The 17,666-nt window shown below is 38.6% G+C and overlaps 1 protein-coding gene across 1 annotated transcript in view; it reads right to left on the minus strand.

The window, feature by feature from the left end:
* Window positions 1–8,562: 8,562 nt before the first annotated feature.
* Window positions 8,563–17,666, minus strand: part of LOC111871965 (gamma-1-syntrophin) — an 89,162-nt gene continuing 80,058 nt past the window's right edge. Inside the window, exon 10 of the transcript XR_004513844.1 lies at window positions 8,563–8,896. The gene's annotated coding sequence lies outside the window, so the exon portion shown is untranslated. The remainder of the gene's footprint in view (window positions 8,897–17,666) is intronic.

The raw sequence follows: 17,666 nt of genomic DNA on the forward strand, positions 1-17,666 counted from the left end.
CGTTGACTAGCAATAGACGTCCTATTGGTGCACGGGCACGCTTCCGCGGGAATGTGTTTACCGAGGCGTTGTCTAGCAACGGATCTGTACGTCACATTGTTATTTTAATTTTTTCAGTATTCACATATTAATGGGTGACTCAAGTAACTTTATCTGCTGCGTTGATGCTGCCAACCTTAGAAGTTTATTTGTACAAGCAAGACCTAAAGCCTAACTTTATAATCTGCCTCCAACAACAATTTCATACACTCGTAGTTAGGCTTTTGGTTTTGTTTAAAAATGCAGACTATTCGCCCTCTCTTGTAATAAAGATATAAAAACCTTATAAGGTAAGAATTTGCGTTTTATATTTACAAGTATACATCAACGGTTGGCAGCGCTAACGTGGCAGACAATATGACGGTATTACGTCAATGTCGGTTGGAGTCCACGCTAATTACGTGCGTGTGTCTGAAAATTTTATGGTCGTTAGAATCTGATCTCGAGATTCTGACGGATTTACAAGTTTTCAGTACCGTGATTACGCAAAAGTAGTTTAGATATGACGCCTGTCTCTCTGTCTGTAAGTACATGTGCGCATGTGTGTCTCCCTTGCTCCTAAATGACTGCATTGGTTTTATTCATATTCTGTATACAAGAGTTCACCACAGCTCGGGGACCGGAGACGCTGAATATTCCAGCTCCAAAAACAGGGGCCCTTCAGATACGCCCCGAAACACAAAGTGGCGATTACCTCGAATGGTTTTCATTACATTTCGTTAATCAATGGAGCCCATCTGTCTAAATAAAACTGCACAGGTGGTGTCTTCAGAAAGGTAACTGCGCGTGAACTACGGGTCCAAATGCGATAAGTCAATTTTCTCTACACCGACTTTGTCTGTTAAACTGATTTCATTTTGGTTTGATATTCAACAGCCAAAATTGGTCTTTCAAGCAACAATCGATTTCGTTTCCAAGGCCGGTCGTAGATGAGAAAGCACACGTACGATTTTGTCTTAAGCAAACTTTGTAAAACCCCTTCCTTCACCTTTCGTAAGACTAAAAGTTATTAATTAACTAATTCAGAGTTCCCTCTCTGGTTTACGCGAGGAGCTGTGAACAAAAACAGAGTGCGAACAGCTGATCGCCTTGTGGGTGTTGCTTACCGCTGGGTGCCTAGCAGGCTGCACTTTAAGTCTCCATGGATCTTCTGTTCTCTAATTAAACGTTTTAATCTGAAGAAACAGGCAGCGCAGAGTTAAACAAATTGCTGTCAGGTACCACCACATTTTGCTCTAATTAAATTCAAGCCACACCGCACTGTTAAGCCTCTCAGATCCTAACATAATGTTTTATGTCGGCAATATGCACACTGTTTTGTCGTATGAAGAATTCATTTGAACAGTCAGCATTTCTTTGCCTCTTAATTGTAATTGACGTGTACTGCACTTGGTACGTTACGTAGCGTCACGGACAGAATTGCAGGGACTTTAGGAACGGGAGCAGTCAATATGACTGAGATAACAGCCGGAAGACAGAGATTAGGTTCACGGGAGGATCAGGTTTATTTCTCTTCACCGCTGTGTTGAGTCAGGGAGTGGGGTTACCGCGTAGTAGCATGGTTGGTTCAGGCACTATGCTACAAGCCGGAAGGTCGCCGGTTTGAGTCCGGATGAGGTGGATTTTTTCAATTTACCTAATCTTTCCGGCCGCACTGTGGCCCTGGGGTCGACTCAGCCTCTAACAGAAATGAGTACCAGGAATCTTCCTATGGTGTAAAGGGCGGACGGCGAGTGAGGCTGACAATCTTACGGCCATCTGTGAGCCGATTGTCTAGAGAAAATGTGGGAGCCTCGACGTCTATGGGCCTTCATGTCCTGTTACAGGAATAGCTTTACACGTAAGTAAAAGAAACAAAATTTCAGGAAATAAATAAAAACCCAACTAAAATATCCATTCTCATTAGAGAATGGACCGCCGTCACTCAAAAGGAAAACAGAACATAACATCACTTACATACAGAAAAAGTAAGTGTTAACTAAACTGAGGTGGAAAGTTTTACATTTTATGATTTATTAAAAAATAAAGAAACAGAAGAATTGTAACGAAACTTATGTTAATAATGATCACTAAAATGGATCCACATTAGAAATATATTTCAGTAGTACATTTCATGAAAATTGCCTGATGATAATCCAGCTGGATCGAAACATGTAGCAAATGTACATAATAAAACGAACGATAACACAATAACATTGGTTTATTTATTACAAATTTGTTGTGCTAACGCTAGAGATATACATCCATTCCCTATGCTGTTTTCATGATGTGATATTTACAAAGACAAAAATAAATCCGTCTAGTGTGACTATTTAAGTTTTATCACTTGATAACTAATCACTCAGCACTTACTTGCCTGTAGGGACTGAGGAAAACCTGAAATAATTTCATCCTCATGATTAATTTTGTTCCCGTTCATCTTACGCTCATAGTATTTACCCAACTTCAAGCATACAGTATCCCAAACAACAGATTTTCTGAAGTAACTCACAAAAATGTATTGTCACGTGTGGGGGGAGGGGTTGTTGCGTGACTTATAAGACGGGTTTTGGATTTGATGATTGGATTTATTACACCATATACATTCATACAACTCAGGACTATAGGTAATAGAATGCTATCGTTGATCTAACAGTTCACCGTTATACACGCTCTAGTAGTACCCTGGCAACGGATTTTATAACAATCATTTCAGCACACATGAAGTCTCCTTTTCACAACATAATTCCTTTTTTCTCCTTATTCTACAGCTGCCAATTCCGAAGACTCGACTCTTCATTTCATGCTGCTGAACACTTCTTTATAACCACTTTGCACGAAAAAAACAGAAAACACACCATCTATTGTTAAGGAGGCGTGTTTGCTGATCCGTTGCCTAGCAATAGACGTCCTACTGTTGGCGGGCGTTGGTTCCCGCAGGAGTGCATTTACCGATTCGTCTAGCAATGGGTATACACGTCACAGTATTTATGTTTCCGGACCTCTTCAGATTCAAATAGTGAATATGCAGTAACACTATGACATCAAAGCATCGCTCAGTAGCCATCATGCATAAGAGTTGGTCTCAGTGCACTGAGTTCGCAAGTGCTAAGTCCCCACTGACGTCCCATCAATCTTCACGCCACTGCTATAAAAAGAAACTGAAGAAGCCACCGTGGTCTATTTCAAGGTCATGATTTTGCATTCGCCTGTAAAGATGTAGACACAGAATTTCAGTCACAGAGTCCAGGGTCCCTTCAGAGATTCGAACTACTTTCCATCACAATACAACTCAGACGGGATCCCGCTGTACCCGTAAAGTGACGTCACCATGCCTATACAGGACCGAGAGCTGACTTAGGATCGCCCATTTGCGTTGCTAGTCAAAGAGCTTACGGATATGGTAAATGGCATATTGCAAAAGGACTGCGGCCCCCAGAAACACTTGAAATCAATATCCAAGAGAGCGGTGCGGGAGGCAACGCCGAGTAATCACTTCAGCGGTCTAGTGAAATGAAAGAGCACCACAGGGCCCCTCTTACACGATCACAGATGTAGACCAACTGAACATGAGCCCCACGAAATTGACTGAATATAGGGGTAATGTTCTAGCCTTGTATTCGGAAGGATTCTCGTGACTTTCGTCAGTCGCTCCAGGCATGGTCATGACTGCTTCCTTCCACACCCTTTCCAATTCGTTATCGACTGTCATCCAATCATCTGACACTGTGTATACCCTGATCTACTGAGGGATACTTCGAATAGACTCCAAACAAAGAAAACTGTGCTAAATGGGTCCTTGTTCCAGTTGGATGAAGTACGGTTACATGCATCTAAATTCCGCACAACAATATTGTCGCTTCCCAAATGCTGTAAACAATAAAATTTCACATGCTTTCGAGGGATGGTGACATGATTATGTCACGTCTCCATGATGGCCGTTTTCTCTGTTCATACGCTTCAAAGGGGAGGACAACAAAACTGAGAGAGCGCAGTCACTCCCCACTAGCAGTTAGACTCCACTTTTCGTGGGAAGAAGAGGCCCCACTTCGAACATGCAAAGAAAAAAAAACTGGAAAGAATAAAATATGGTCGTGGATGCCTAAGGAACACGAAACCAAGACTGACTGTGCTGAGGAATAAAACAAGCAACTTACTTGACCGACCGACAGACAAGCACTATTATGCAATGATCTCTGCGTGACGTAAGAGAGGAGGTTAGATAACGGTAATGGGGAGCGTAGCTATGGTATCGATAGCTAAAGCAGAGGCAGTGACAGAGTAGCTATGGTATTGGTAGCTAAGTTATAGACAGTGAGAGCGTAGCTGTGATATCGGTAGCTAAAGGAGAGACAGTGACAGCGTAAATACAATACCTGTAGCTAAAATACATACAGTGACAGAGCAGCTATGGTATCAGTGGCTAAAAGAGAGGGAGTTACGGAGTAGCTGTAAATCTTTCTGGAAACGTGGACTACCAATTACCACGTGAATCACTGTTGTAGTATGTTTATGATATACACTGCTGCGTCTTCGGATTTATGATTAGCCACTAAATCTCACCCTCAGCTCTAAACATTATTGTCCGGAATGGACTTCATGCAGGTGTCTTACAATGTCTAAAATGTTACGTCACAACTTTCCGGTGAAGCGTCCTCCGTTTTCAACGAGAACTCCGACACTGTACTTTTGGTCGAGACGGAATCTAATTAACGTTCTAATGATGACGTAATGACACGTCGATAGCTGATGACGCAACGTCATATGTGTTACAGACGTAGTATATGAACCGATACGTTTGAGCACGCCTTACATCGGTCGGGATGTCTACTGGATAAACGTACACAAAGCAGAACGAATTATAAGTCTAGTTCACACTGTGCCGAGTTTTCAGCAATGTCTACTGTGAGTTGAAGTACTGTCCTTGAAATGAGAGGTATCGTGTAACAGCGCGAAGATTACTTAACCGACAGAGAGTTCAAAGAGAAATGAACACGCTATCGCTAGCCGCCGATGTTTTGTTTACATGCTCTCCATGAACATTCCGAAAGCCTCAAGTTGTCCTCACTGGTTCCCTTGTGGCTGGTTCACAAGCTCACCAAGAAGTAATCTAAGCGGATACTTCGTCGAGCTTCCGGTTAAATCAGAACTCCGTCCTCTCCAAGAATTATGAGGCGGCCGTACACACCGGCGGGGGATCTAAAACGATCTAAACCCTGGCATCCCCTTCCCATTCCCGTACTTTCATAAAACATTTAATTTGAAAATAGAAGGAATTATACCAATACCAAAAATTAAAAGTAATTTTAAAATAATGTATTGTTCTCTCCTGAATGTTTAGGCTGCTGAATAGTGAGAGCTTTAAGCGGCTTAAACGTGAGTTTGTGAGACAATTTCTGGCTGCTCCCCCCTCCCCCCCCCCCCCCCACNAACACTCCAGTCAGAGGATTATCTATAACAGCGACGTACCTCAGGCGTATTGTGCTGCCAGCTATCCCAGAAGTAGTGTACTAGGAGAGGAGTGGAACTTCATTTACTGGAACCATTGTGTTAGATTATTTGGTTATTTGTCTGTCTGCAGAAACTGTCCATCATTAAACGATTCCGAGAACTCGCGAGGCATTTAGGATATAATTCAGTTGTGGAGAGCCCAATGAGAACCCTCTCCGCTCTACACAAGCCAGGTCTTAGAGACGTCGGCCTAACAATAGAACGTGGCGTGTGTGAAGGAGAAGCCAGGCAAATGTTGATTGCTGCAATTTAACATTGAAATAACAAGTCATTTTGTGTGGCTTTGTAGCCAATTCAAAGCACAAACACAGATCAACTAGGAACGCTGTATGGCAAGTACTCTGTTTGGACCTGACAAGAGAAACACATTCGTCCGTCTGCAGGTCAGTGATCGCCAGTCACCCACTAATGCTGATTTCAATTCCGAGACTTGGCGGAGACAAGAACAAATATTAAAGTTTTTGGTTTACCGCTTTCTCAACTGCATATGTTATAGATCTACAGCGTGATAACGTTTTGGATCATCGGTAGGAGCTATTTTAATAATCCAGATTATTGTAGGATTATTTCTAAAGTGGGAATTCATTAAGGTACTATAACTCCCTCATTTTTTGTTATTATTTGTTTATTATTTATTTGTAGCTCATTTAACAGTCATGTAATTCATAACAATTTGCTGAATGTATTAATACAGATTGCAAATAAAATGGGACTATATAACAAACAAACAACACATAATTACCAGCGCTGTCAGTATCTCAGACTGTACAGCGACCCCCCCCCCCAGCCCCGCCGAATGGTGAAGTTGGGATGCTGGGTGAACCAGTACTATCGCAACAATTTCCTAGTGTAACAGAGGGAAACCATAAGATGCACTGGTCCGGAGAGCCACTCTCAGGGTTAGCTATCGAACCGGGAACTTCTAGAATAAGAAACAGGAACACCAACCATCTACGTTCCCCTTAATCCGGGGGTGCAAGTGCGCAAGTCATGATGACTTCTGAGCGGCAGTTGGTTTGGCTTGAGACACCTGAGGGAGGCGGGGGCAGAAATTTTCGAAAAGTATCCATGACTTTAAATATATATGTTCCCATGAATTAGAAAAAAAAATGTAGTTTACCTATTTCAATTTTGATTTTATTAATTCAAACTGACTGTATACTAAACCAGTAAAAGTGGTATGGAGAAGGGGACTCGTGCACCGGAGTGCGACAGCCGCTGCACACACACCGGACGTTAAAGTCATTATTTGTAGGTTAGTTTACAATGCTGTATAAATTTGTTAAGTTATATCCTGTCTTATTAGATATGATAATGTGATCCGTGATAGGGAGGCTGTCCTGACATGTTTGAAGGCGCTGTCCCGGAATTTATGTGGGAAAAACTGAGAAAAATCATGAAAAACTTCAGTCGAAACAGGCGATTCCTGCCCGAGGTCGCGTTTCTGCTACCTGTACTCCTAGAAAACATAAGGAAGAGTGGACTTCAGACACTCCTGCACATATTACCGAGAAAATCCCACGTGAGGAATAAAATTCTGACCGTACAGTTTCACTGACCGCCACTTTACTGACAGATATTTCGGCTCCTTGGTTGAGTGTGTGAATCGGGAAGGCGCCGGTCTTGACACATACAACGAACGGAAAGTTGCGGACCACAAAATGTCCCCGTTATAACAGAGTTACACAACGGAAATGCAGACACGGTTCTATCAGTACACTGACTCTATAGACTGAGTTCGAACCTCGGGAACGGCAAGCGTTCTCCTCTTGTCGGGCACATACACACCGGACCTAGGCACGTTCTGAAGCTGTACGACTCTTCGCGCGGCGCTTAGGCGGAAGTACAGCATGACCTTGACATGATCTGAAACTTCCACGGCTACGTTACACAAGGAAGTCTTCCCACGTGAGCAGCTGTGTCAATGTGGGGTCGGTGTCAGATGTTTCAGAGCCTCTCTCCGTCTCCATCTTCAAGGTTTGAGAATGAGAAATTCTCCGAAACGTCTGGTATTAAGTCCATATTGACATGGGCGATCGCCCGAGAATTACTAAATTTACATTTGCCTTTTTCTACAAATATGAGTTTAGTAGCGCAGTAATTAAAGGCACTTAAATCTCTGAATTCCTACTTTACGGATTTCTTAAGAGAAGCGACATAAGCTCAATTAGTCCTGTATACGTTCCACAGTTAGAGCAACGGAAGTGTGCCAAATAGACTGATGGGAGACATTGTTTTGGAATGACAATCGGATTTATTGGACTCTTTGATATAGCACGTGACTACATTTTACAGTTCGTTATTACACTGATACTAGTGTCCACAGTCACGTCTTCATTGCCGTTGCTTGGTAGCGGCTTGCAACGGCGGGCCATGACTTTCTTCTGAGTTCCCGAACGGTCTCCGGCCTCAGCTTCCGGCTTCTAACAGCTTATTGTACCAGCCCCAGATGACAGGTGAGGGTGATTGTGGAGCAATTGGTGGAATGAAGATTGCAAGGGAAACCGAAGTACTCGGAGAAAGCCTGCCCCAGTGCCACCTTGTCCACCACAAATCCCACTTGACCAGACCCGAGGTCGAACCCGGGCCGCCGTGGTGGGAAGCCAGCGACTAACCGCTTGAGCTGTGGCGCGGTCTATGCTATCATAACACTTGCCTATACGTACATCCCAACCCCACCCACCCTACAACACAGCACACAGCACACAGGAACACATCAAACCATAAGCCATACAACCTCAAGCTGACGTCTCCCATCTTTGGGATGAATTAACAAGGAGCAGTTCGGCATTTTATATCAAATATTTTAACATTTTAGCGGTTTAACTTAAAAATAGGTTCGGATGAAAAGTGAGAACTTGAGAGTGTACTCAACTATCTTAGCATGTTTTGTTCTTTTACACGTCAACATATCGTAGCAACGTCCACACAACAAACATAACTGTGAACATCAAAAACAGTGACAGTGTTTCCATAATTGTAACAAGTGCCTCTGATGATGGTTGTGTCAAACCGAAACATGTAAGGCAGAAATAATAATAAAAAAGTGACCTACAAATTGTTACACTCGACGGACCTTCTATTAACTTTGTGTCCATAGATTTCTATGCAGCAGGTTTTGTTGCACTGGTAACTGACCAACCAGTGACCTTGGTTGCACTGGACTCACATTCCCTACATCCTGAATCTGATCCCTTATCAGGCCTGTCTGGGTGGTTTTCTCCTTGCACACAGAAACCTTCACATCTAGGATTGATGAAAATTTGGAGATAAGCAGAACTCTGGGGTTTGGTGCCTTGGAAGCCATCAAAAAGGGGAGGGGGATTTAGGCACCTGTCTCTCTGGAGTTTTAGAAACAAATCAAAACCTGAAACAAGAAGGAAATATACCAAATATTTATAATGGAAATTAAAGTCATTTTTAAATGTGGTGTCATCTATGTTAGGAGCTTCATAACTTGTACTATTCACCAAGTATGATTAAAACAATCTAATCAAGGAGGATGAAATGGGCAGAGCATGTAGCACAAATGGGGAGAAGAGAAATGCATATAAGATATTATTGGGAAAGCCAGAACAAAAGAGACCACCAGGAAGACCAAGATGTGGGTGGGTGAATAATATTAAAAAGGTTCTTAGTGAGATAGGATGGGGTGGTGTGGACTGGATTGATCTTGCTTAGGGAAGGGACCAGTGGAGGGTTCTTGTGGACACAACAATGAACCTTTTAGTGTCATAAAATGTTGGGAAATTATTGAGTAGCTGCACAACTGGCAACCTCTCATGAAGGGCTCAGCTCCATGGAGTAGGTTAGTTAGTAGTCAACTGTGTTTCAATACAGAGGCAAAACTCTAGGACGATTAATACACGTACAATTATTCCTAAATGTTTCAAACATAAGTTCTGCCCCTGAAAGAGATTCATTTGAAACTGCAGTGTTGTCTGCAACAATTACTCTCACAGTCAACCTGTTGGGGCAACAAAATCCCTTCTGTGACTGTCTCTAACATCAGATATGGATTCTGTGCCCTTGCCTAGGTGGATATATATTTATAATTGTATTGTACTATATTAACTATGTGACTGGTTCTATATCTTTGTATATGGATTTATGGAATATACAATAAGTTAATGAATGAATGAAAAAAGGTCAACAGAGGCCATGTCTGAAGGCACAAGACAAACAACAAAAGAGACAACATCTGGGGACACTATCTAAACTGCATACTGATAATAGGCACTGACTGAATCAACATTAACATTTGAAGTTTGGATGTCCTGTGAATAAAACAAAATTATCGACATAATATTACTTTTATTTACTAGTGACATTGCTGGACTGAAAATACATGTATGTATGTGTATGAGAGGTCTCTCATTCTTCAGCTTCATAGTTGATAGAATAGTAATAAAGTATTGTCAGACTGTATAAATTATGACAATATGTTAGTAATTACCAACATCACTGAATGTCATTACAGCAGAATAATACTTGAAACATTTATATGTACAAATGACAGAGACACAATGCTCCAATATATTATTTGCTATTTTTTGTGCTTGAACAAATTTGTGGTCTTTAATGTGCCCAAGATAAAATGTTGATTGCCAACTGTAAGGTCATTAATTAGAGATGTACTGACCGACTTCAATGTCCTAAAATATTTACACCTATAGCGGCAACATGAGAACTGAGAAAGTTAAGTAGTGGATGGCAAGATCCAATTCACAGAGATTAACTTTCACACTTAACAGTTCAAAACATGAGTACTAGACTGCAGAGTGTCCATGAAAACCGAATTTTGCGAAACTTGATTTGAAATAGGTTTAAACTGAAATTCAAATTCCACTCAGAACAGAATATATTCTGACATTTCACACTTGAAAGAAGGTAAATTTATGGAAGTACATGCACAGAATGTAAAACATTCACATCACACTCCAGTACTCAGGCAATGAACTTCTTCACATTCTGTGCCATTCATTTAAAAATATAGCATAAGATTAGGTAACCTTCGCAATGTGATAAATAAGCCTTGTACTGCCCTCTGGAACAAAAAATGAAACAATTCTTTCAGCACTCATTTTTCTTGAACTGGTTATACTAACATCTTTTGTTAACATGGATATATTCTGCCACATCCATCAATGAAAAGTTAGTTACATTACATATCACCAATTGATGAAAGAGATTTTATATACTTCTTACAAAAGAAATGTCCCTAAAATATTTTGTCATTATTGTGAGGATTTAAAATTGTTTGAACATTTAATTTCATATAGCATCTGGTTCCAAAAATGATGAATTCTAAACCTCTTAACATTTTTTCAAAGTTTATCCTTTACACCAAGGATTATATTGTAGCCAGGGAGGGGCCAATGAAGCTTATGGTCAATCCTCCATAGTCTTCTGTGGTATAAAAAATGGATCAAGTGCAATTGTATGATTATGCTCTACTGTAATGAAATACTTTACCTCGTTTCTAACAAAACCATATAACATAAAAAATTTTAAAGATCCTAACAATCCTTTAAATTTTCACACTTCACTGGCTCCTTATGACATTTACTGTTCTGTTATATCAAATTATATAATGATAATAAAACACAGAATATAATAATTAAATATGGAATGGCTTGAATGATACTGAAGGAGCTTCAAATAACATATTTCTGCATGTAAATTCTAAACTTCATCATTTAAATACTATACTAAACTGTACAGCCACTTCACTAACATGTGCTAAGGCATCACTAAAATTGTTTGAAGGGGAATTATATTACAAATCCTTCCCTTGTGTATCCTCATGGCACAGTGCTTAACTGATTAAGCAAAAGGACAACTTTACCTTTTACTTTTAAACTGTAAAATATACATGAACAAAACTTCTTAGGACCTCAAAGTTGGTAATACTGAATACTCGATATCTTTAAATGTGTACATTTCCATATGGATATAAACGTAAATTTCTGAGTTGCAGGTGACACATAAATATTATTGTCAAGTTCTATGTCATTGCTGTGTATATCTGTTAACTGTGAAGTTTAGTGATAATGCTTTAATTTATACTGATCTACTAAGAAGTAGAATGATCATGTCAGAAAGTCATAACAGAGGTGTAACTTCACAGCAACACTATGAAAGACATAAGACTGAAGTCAGGATCATTGTGATATAGATTAATACAGTTTATTTCAGTTAGACTGTATGCATAACATAAAGCTCTGCAACCAAACATTAGCTCATGGCAAGAGTATGGGTTACATCACACTCTGGCTTATAAACAGAAATGCAGCAAACAGAATTAACGAATTACAAAACATAATATGCTTCCAAAACTTCATGCACAGTCAATTCGTTTTCAGATTTGATCATCTCTCAAACATAATCCTATTGGTTTACTTTCAGCCACAAATAACACTTTAATACAAACTTGAAATGGAAATACACCAGTATTCAGATATGGAGTGTTTTCACAGTATGTTAGTTTTAACAGTGATAAGGCATCATTATTTTCAGTGCTGGAAGCAGTGCATTAAGCTCCTATTCTTAAGACTGTTTATTCCTTAACCATTTGTAATGCTCTCAATCCACCATAATGCTGAAATGGCATGATTTACAAAAAATAAAAACAGGATATAAACTGAAGACTCACAAAAACTGTTATGTACTGTAACATTCTGCTGAACACTCAGGATTCTTTCCTTGAGAAGAGGGCATTCAGTAAGTGAACTTCCAATGGGGTCATAACTTACACAGATATCGTTAAACTAGCGACAAATAACTTCAAAATTCTGTCTCTACAACTCGTACTATAACTCATATTGCCTGTAATAGGCCATGGAGGCCCATAGAGTTGTGAGATGTCGAGGCTCTTACATTTTCTAGACAATTGGCTCACAAATGGCGGTAAGGTTACCAGCCACCCTCTACCCCAGGAAGATTCCTGCTACTGATTTCTATTAGAGGCTGAGTTGACCCCAGGGCCACAGTGCAGCTGGTAGGTTAGATCAATTGAAAGAAATCCAATGAATACGTAAATTGCTACAAAAGTCAAAACATTACAAATTACCTTGTAATTCAGTTTTGTAGCAGATACTTGCAACAAAACTACTGCCATTCAATATAGGTGCCTAAAGGTTTAAACGGAAATAAGTATTCAATAAAGATGAAACTATTACTGAAAAGCAGAAAACACAACAGCATGCTTACTTATATCTCTCTGTGTGTCTCTCTTTCAATTCCATACTGTATATAATGTAAGTTTTGAGGTTTTCACGGCGATGACAATGAAGAAAGTTGTCTTCTGGGTTTAGGCACCGTGTATTCTTCGTTTTGGCCGACGTTTCGGAGGAACGTAGCGCCTCCATCTTCAGAGCAGTTGAATAGCTGCGGAGAGCAGTAGCTGTGGTGATAGGATGTGGAAGGTGCTGCTTATATACGAAGTAGGCAGGGGGGGTGGTTAGGGAGAACGGACCAATGGGAGCAGTGGANTAGGTCTGAGAACTGTCATAAAACAGAATTATATAAAAATTAATATAAACTATTTGAAATTATAAGTTATTAAATTACAGAGTTACTAATCTACAAGAATTTAAATTTGGTGGCCTTTCTATTTCAATGAAAGCAGGCATTTTACATTCATCCAACAATTTTTTTCCCCCCACAGCATTATGTTACTTGTATTATTCTGTGTCAGAACAATATGTATTTCCCGTGAAAGAGACATTTCTTCCTGTGTGAAAATTAGCTAAGATGAGATGCATATGGTAAAGGATTATTTTAATATCAGCGCCAATTAAATGATGAAGTGGTATTTTTAAATTATCAAAGAATTTATAACACACTGGGGAAAATAATATCAAAGAAACATTACTCTATCACACATCTGAGGGTGAACAGATATATTTCTTTTACATGCACAAAAGATGTATATTGCTTAATGAAGAGAAACCATAGCTACAGTCTCGTGTATTCATCTTTTTGTTAAAGATATATCCCAGGTTCACCATGGTTATTTTGCACTGGAAATCATCTTTCTGAATTATATCATCATTAATGCTTTTACAATTCACAGAATTGTGGCGATGAATAAGACGACTGGTTGGTAATGAAAAATGAAAATGGACATCCACACCTTGAACAGAACTCAAATATTCGTGCTGGACATACACCCAGTTCAAGAATTTGCAACAATAGGAGTTAGCACACTAGGAGTTTCAGATATTTCATCCTGAAAACTCTTTCTTTCTTGAAAATTTATGGATTCAGTTCCGACATATGAAGTAAAGCTATATGATTTGATTCATCTTTGTTACTGGTCCTTATTTTGAATTCCCTCTTTCTGCAAAAGTTTCTCACAGCTTTGAAAGCAGTGGGTTAGACTTATGCATTGTACATTCAGAGAGCTCTGAAATTCAACAGTACAAATACAACAGACTTCCACTGCATTTTCAATAATGATATCACTTTTTATTAACATGGTTTCACTTAAAAATCCTCCATTTATAAACAAATCTTTGTTACCATTTTATCAGACATTTTTTGTGATAAAGTGGTTTAGAAATAATTTTAGTATATTTCATGATGCCATGAATCAGAATGTTCACAACAACATTAGCTGTAAGAATAACAATTACAAGAGAGAGATATGATTTTGTGAACCCTTAAAATGTCGATTTATCAAGTGAACAACATATCCATGTTAACAAAACTGCAAAGCATATTGTTCTTAGACACTTGACAGCTTTGCAGTTTTGTTAACACATTCTTTCACAATCTTCAATTTCAAAACTTTCTAATGAAACACTGATTTCCAAAAGTAAACACTGCCTTGAAAGAGATATTTACATTATTATACCCGTGCATGAACCTTTACTGGTGTTGGGAAACTAATTTTAAATTGATAATATTCATGAAAGTTTTAAATTAGTATTGAGATACTTATAATGGCATATAATAGATGACACGGATGACAATGATGGATGGAACAGATGAAGTTTACACACTGAATTATACTTAACATGTATGGAAAATTTATAAACCAATATTATCAATGAAGAATCAGTAAAATGCAAGAGATTTTATTTCTTGAAACAAGTTCCAGCATAATAAAATAACAAAGCTACTGCTAGTTACTCGGCTGTTACAATGTACAGTACAAAATGAGGAACCACTGAATCACAACCACTATACACAATGTTACATTTACAGCACTATGAACACAAAATAACCAATACTTTTATTATAATAATAAAACTAGATTCATGCTGCTGTAACGGTCATTATTTACACTTTCTTATTATCATAATATGAAAGGAAACTGCAGCCACATACAATAGCAATGTAAATGCCAATAATCCAACAATTTATATTTTTATTCCAATGTGAAACCTTAACCCCTTTTGATTCAATGCATTATACTTCTATAGTCAGGCGTAACACAGAATAAAGGTATACCCACATTTTGTAAGAAAGCACTTTCAAAAAGTGAAAATATAAAATTATTTGGAACTAGAAATGGGTCATGTTAAGAGGTCTGATTATATAAATTGTGTAAATACAACAAAAATGATAAAGCCTGAATGCCCTCTGTGAACACCATAATTTGATTAATGTTTTCTCTTTAAATCATTCTCTTGATCATCTACAATTGAAAAAAATACGCTGAATATTCAACTCTTATTTGTTCTTCATATACATATTTCAGTGAATGTTTTGAATAGTTGACAATCATGCCTCATATTCAGGAAGTAATCCTTCAGTTACTGACAAAGAGATCGCTTTTGCATGATTGTTAATACACCTAATATAATACAGTCCCTCTTAATTTATGAATGAGAATAATTATATTGCTGTACACAGAAATTACACACCTGTGGAAGGCGAATAAATTAAATGAAATGTGGAGTTTGGGTATTACAATAAATCTATGAGAGAAGAGGTGGGTCATTGATATCTAACGTGTTCACATGTATAGTTACAATGACATAACAATTCATATGCAGAAAACGGACTATAGAGACGAGATAATAACTGACAAAAAATACTTCTTGTAACTCCTTCCCTTCAGACAACAGTCAATGTGTTTCAGAGTTACGAGCCCAACAGCTTTGAGGGCTTTGTCTGACAATGTGGGTCAAGTGTAACCTGAACACTGAAGGAAGAGGGGACAACGAGGGACATCTATTCCTATTTCACTACCTTCAATGTTTGCTTTCCTAGCCATGTTTCAGTGTCTCCCATGAAATGTTATAACATGTCTAAAATATTTTTGAGATGGCCTCATAACCAGAGAGTGATGCAGATCATTGAATCATCTTTAGGAACTTATTAGATTCTATTTTCAACACATGATGGGAACTAAAATTGCCATACTGAGGATCTCTAGGAACATACAGGATTTTTCTTCCATTAGGTAACATAGTTAACGTATGTTAAGCCCTCAGAGATGTCACAGACACACGATATAACCTTACATTAATGAAAATTTCCCACTTGATTTACTGTGCTACACTTTTAATCATGTATAACTTCAGCATTCAGGCATAAGCTCATTGAATGTTTAAAGCTTATCAGAGTCTGTCAAGCACTGCAGTTTGAAGCTTCAGAGTTAATGTATTTGGGGGAGGTTGCAGGCTCTTTAGAGATCTGGCCATCAGGCTCTAGAAGGGGAGACAGCAGGGTCATTTGGCCCATACTCATAGCCTTGGGGGAGGGGAGCATACTTTAAAAATTTAGAAGCAAGCAAGAATTTTGGAATTCAGGTTAATCAAACTGTTGAATTATTTTTCTTGGTCTTTCATTGCTATTCATATGACAGAAAATGCAACGTTTTGAACTGTTTGTTACATATATTCTGACATTTATATGGCTCTTGATGTGGGTGGAACTCCACATTTGTGACCGGCCATGGCTCCATCTTACTTCACTCAGGCTCTGCGAGCAGTGGACGATCAGTGGAATGTGAAATTATGATTTACACATAAAGTTATGGGAAGGACTGATCCCCTACTTTCCTTTTATATGACAAAGACTGCACAGGAAATGATTCATCCAACAATTTTTTTACTGTTGCTTGTATGCGCATTTCTTTCAATTTGAACTTGTTTGCTGAGCCGTTGCCTAGCGACGTTAAGGGGGATATACATATAGAAACAAAGATACATAAGGTTTTTCAATCAGAAATTCTCAACAGCTGCATTTCTTTTACTAACAGAATAACGTGCATGAAATTCGTTATGCTTGACATAAGTTATTGTTCAGGGATTGTCTTCCTTGTGCCTCTTTCTTCATGATAGGGTTTTATTCTTTTCAGATGGCAAATTCTAAATGTAGATAATAACGCTAGTGTAGTCCCTATAGTTTACAACATACTATATAATTAAAGGAAATACAAGATTTTAGTAGTGTAAACTGTGTTGAAGTCTCAATAGTTTCAAAACCTTATACCTGTTCAGTATCTAGTTCTTGTAATCAGGTTGTCAGTTCATATCACTCTGTTCAGTGCCACATGCAAATTATACTCCAATCCGTGCTTTGCAGTAAGGGCTGGTGACAATAAGCTCTTGATATTAGCCATGTTTTTCTAACGAATTCTTCATCTTATAACCTAGACTGTAATACTGCTTATGTAACTTCAGCTTCCAGGCTTTATCTTCATTTGACATAGTGTTGACCAATATTTGAGGTGTATGGTAAAATACTGACTGGGAGTATGGCTATCCTAATTGGGGTTTCAAAATATTGCTTGTTTGCTTCAAATCATTTTGTAAACTACCATGTACAATTTAGTTTCATGTAGATTTACTGCAGAAAAACGCTTCACTATGCAAAACTAATATGTGGTTACTCATGTTAAGACCTATTCTTATTTCCTACTGCAGTCAGATCAATATGAATGCATACATAAGAAGGCAAACTTAGTGAAATAAATGCAGTACATAAATGCCTGATTATACACGAAATTTTTCTGACATTGGCCTCTGCTATTAATGCAAAATGCTTCATGGAACTATTTTGAAGAAGTCACTGTTTCACATCAGCAGGTTTCTTTCTTTAAACAACCACTAACATTCTGCCCCAGAATTAACTTCACTGATACCAAAAGACAGGTTTCACTTTGGACTCGAAGGGAT

The sequence above is a fragment of the Cryptotermes secundus genome, unplaced genomic scaffold (genome assembly GCF_002891405.2).
Source record: "Cryptotermes secundus unplaced genomic scaffold, Csec_1.0 scaffold137, whole genome shotgun sequence".
Classification (NCBI taxonomy): Eukaryota; Metazoa; Arthropoda; class Insecta; order Blattodea; family Kalotermitidae; genus Cryptotermes; species Cryptotermes secundus.